This window comes from Trichosurus vulpecula, chromosome 8, assembly GCF_011100635.1.
Source record: "Trichosurus vulpecula isolate mTriVul1 chromosome 8, mTriVul1.pri, whole genome shotgun sequence".
Lineage (NCBI taxonomy): Eukaryota > Metazoa > Chordata > Mammalia > Diprotodontia > Phalangeridae > Trichosurus > Trichosurus vulpecula.
Genome location: NC_050580.1, coordinates 38,526,201 through 38,530,726, shown reverse-complemented (window position 1 = coordinate 38,530,726; position 4,526 = coordinate 38,526,201).

Sequence of the window (4,526 nt, the reverse complement as noted above, 5' to 3'; positions counted from 1 at the left end):
GAAGAAGAAGATGATGATGGTGATGGTGAAGGTCGTGAACCCATGTTAGCAAGAAACACACAACTTTAACATCTTTAAGTCTCTTTACTGATAGTGTGAATTTCACCACCATCATCAGCCCAATCGTCCTCACTCTTGGAAAGGAGAGTGGATTCTAGTGCATTTATAAAAATATGAACTTAGTTATCCTCTTCAATTTTAAAAGAGCCAGAGACTATCCTCCTACTCATCTACCACTCCATCCCATTCATCTTATAGCCATCGATACCATCTGGCACATGAAAGTGTGTTGGTTTGTGGCTGCAGAGATAAACAAGCTAGGCTTTCCTTAGGAGTAGGAAACTTAGAACTGGCATTCCAAGTCCTACAATCTGGCACCACGTTAATTCTCCAATTTGATCTACATACTACTCCCCTCTATGTATTTTATGACCAAGCTAAGCTGGACCATTCTATATCATACAGTTAAACTCTGAATTTCCCTTTCCTTGGGGCCTTGTTTTCCTTCTGCTCCCAATTCTTGGAATGTTCTTCAGGTACACTCTTTACCTGTTGAAACACTGCACACCTATCAAAATTGTACTCAAAAGTCACCTACTTCATGAATCCTGCCATGTTTCCTAAAATCTTTAATGATCTTATGCTTTTGGACTTCCCGTTGGATTTTCTCTGCGACCTTCTGATGCACCAATCCTGTAGTATTTATGCGAAAGCTGTATGTTTGTGTTTTCCTGACAGAATATAAACTCCACATGTGCACAGATTGTATCTTTTAGAAACTCTCTATCTTTCTGAATACCTAACACTGCTCTCCATTGCTTTGGAACTTAATAAGGATTCAGCGCATTGACCTAAATGGAGTAGTACATGACCACAGCAATTCTCTTTAACATTTAAAAAGACTAAGTGACATGCCTAACACTCAACAGATACCAAATACCACACTTTGGATTCAAATCCTTATCCTCTGATTCAATTCCAGAAGACTTTCAGCTGCATCCCACTGTCTTTCTCTCATCTAAACTGAAGCTTAAAAGCTGGCTAAGATTTGAACAACAAAACTCTTCCATCAACATTGAATCAGTCGCCCCATCATTCTCTTTGAGAGTTCTGAGTGAGCAATGACAGGGGTAAACTCATTTAATTAAGCCTGTATTAGGAAAGCTCACTATACAATTTACGCTCTGACTCCCCTCTCCTCAAACATACATAGATACAAAGGGTATGCCCTATTCTTCTCTAGAAACTCTCTACCTTGGTAGGCCTTGCCAAACCCTTTGGAAACCCAGGATCACCTCCATACCAGGACTGGATGCAGCAGGAAGACTTTAGTGGAGGGAATATCAATTACCATTTAATTGAAAACACCTTTTCCAATTAACAACTTCAGAAATATCTTACGATGTAAAATAAATCTACATCAATCATGACAAATTCCATATGTTACTAACAAAAATGAGCAGAAAGAAATAGAAAGAGAAATTTCACTTAAAAACTGTAGAATTTATAAAATGCTTGAGAGTCTAATTACTGACACACCTTCAGCTTCACATACATCATTTAAGTGAATTAATACTAAGTAGTAACTGTTTCTCTTTTGGCCAGGAACCCTGAGGGTCTTCCCCTCCCACTTTGATTTTTTTTTGAGTTTTTGATTAAAGGGGCCATTCCCTGAAAAACTCCTTGAAGAGGCCTATTCACTGAATGGGCATTACCTTATTCAAAGTGAGAACCCGAAAAGACCATAGCCTAAAAGGGCCAGGGTCTCCCAATGCATCTTGGGCCATCACCAGCCATCCTGGTGAATATCAGGCTATTGGAACCAGATGGCTTTGGAGGACAAAGTGAGGCTGGTGACCTTGCACAGTGCTCCCTCGCTCAAAGTCAGCTGCAAGTTATGTCATCTTTTCCCTGATGTCATGATCCTCTTTGAGAAGGAAGGACAAATACAACAACACGGAATGTAGTGTGTAACTGTAGGTTCTACAGATAAATGAGCATCTTTTGTCTACTGCCATCCCTTCCCTCAATAAAAAGACTTAACCAAAGTAGCAGGAATATTTTTCAGAGCCTTTAAATAAAGGTATTGAAAAATCATTGACAAGTTTTATAAGGCATTGATCCAAATTTATGAGAGCCATTTATGAAATGACAAGTGAACACAAGATGAGAACAAACATTTTTCAAAGAAAAACATTAAAATTACAAACAGCCACATGAAAAATTTTTACAAATCGCTAATAATTAAAAAAGTGAAAATTTTTTCATCAGATTGACAAAGATGATTTTCAAAAGGAAATGGCAGATACTGGCGGAACTGCAGAAAAACTGGCACACTGATATAATTTTAGTGGAGTTATCCTCTAAGGCCTTTTGGAACTCACTCAAAAGGCACTAAACTGTGCATATCCTTTCACCATAAATTCTCAGACATAAAGGAAAACGTTATAGAGTAAAATATTCATAGCACCTTTTTGTAGTGGCAAAGAGCTGGAAAATGGGCATTGGCATCTATTTGGTGTTGGCTGAAAAATCATGGTATAATAATGTAATGGAATGCTATTTTACTGAAAGAAGTGATGAAAGTAATGAATTAGGAGAAGATTAGAAAAAAATATATATATGAACCGATTCGAAATGAAATGAGCAGAAACAAAAGGAAATTTTATGCAAATATTATATTGTAAAGATAAAAATAGCCTTTGAAAGCCTAATTACTGTGATCATTGCAATGACCAATGTTGATTCTTGAGGACCCATTTTGACATATGCTACCTACCTCTTGACAGAAAGGTGTTATACTGAAGACACAGATCTGTCTATATCTACATCTATATCTATATCTATATCTGGAGATAGACAATGCAAGATTTTTTTCCCTTAACAATGAATATTAGTTGCAAAGGTTTTGTTTTTCTTTTTTCTTTTCCAATGTAGAGTGAAGATTAGAGAGAAAATAGGACACAATTACAAAACACATTCCACAAAAATTCAAATCTGAAAAATTAGAAAACATTAATTTCTCATGAGGAAGTTGAGTCAATATTATAAAAATGGAATATCTACTTAAATTAATTTACTTATTCAGTGCCATACGAATCAAACTATTAAAAATTTATAGATGTAGGAAAAATAACAACAAAATCCATCTGGAGTTACAAACAGTCAAGAATAGCAAGGGAATTAATGAAAAAAATAATGCAAAGGAAAGTGGCTTAACCATACCAAATCTCAAACGGTATTGGAAGTGGTAATTCTCAAAACAATCTGGTATTAGCTAAGAAACAAAGTGGTGGATCAGTGAAATAGATCAGGTACACAATACATAGTAGTAAACGACCATAGTAATCTAGTGTTTGATAAATGCAAAGATCCCAGCTTTGGGGGAAAGGACTCACAATTTGATAAACAACAACAAAAAAATAACAATGCAGCAAAAATTGAAAAGTTGTTTGGCAAGAAACAGGGTATAGGAAAACAGCTTATACCATATACCAAGATAAGGTCAAAATGGGTACATTATTTAGACATAAAGGGTGATACCATAAAGTAATTAAGGTAACATGGAATGGTTTACTTATGGATAAGGGAAGAACTTATTACCAAAGAAAAGATACAGAGCTTTATAAGATATGAAATGAATAATTTTTATTATAGTATATTAAAAAAGTTTTGCACAAACTACATCAATGCAACCAAAATTAAAAGGAAAATTTCTTCTTGTGTTTTTTTTGCTGTGTTTTCTTTCACAATATTACTAATATGGTAATATGTTTTGTATTATTGCACATGTAACCTATATCAAATTGCTTTTCATCTTGGGGGACAGAAACAAGGAGGGAGCGAAGTCGCAACTCAATTTTTTTAAAAATACATATAAAAAGAGAAAGAAAAAATTAAAATACTCCAGACTGTACACAAACTATGCAGCCATTACAGTAATGTAATATTATGCAACAGAAGACACTGTCCTACACAATATGATGAACATTCACATGCAAGCACACTTTGAGATGGCAACTGTCAAACTGTTGCCTCTTTAGATTGCAGAATTTTTGAAAATTATGCTCATAATGGTTACAGGCATAATGTTAATGATTAGGACATTTTAAAACACATTTGAATAAATGGTGGGCTACTTTTTGAAGTGCTAAGAATTTAGGTAAAATATCCAGAATTTTTAAGCAGCCAGTGTGGAATATATTATACATTCTAAGAATCAAAATCAGTTAATTGCTCAGGATATAGAGTGCATGCTGCTAATATCAATAATTAGAGATCAATATCCTCAAATTGCAATGTCTCTTATAATATCCATCATCTTTCTTTATTCAGATTGTAGTTTCCATTTGGAAATCTCTCCCTCCTAACCTCTATATCTTGAAGCTATATGATTCTTCAAGTCTCAGCTGAAGACCCTCTTCATTCAAGTGGTCTTTCCTGCTTCCTGTAATTGATAGTCTCACTCCAAATCACTGTGTATTTATTGTGTATATAACTTAACTCATCTGCGAATACATTACCTC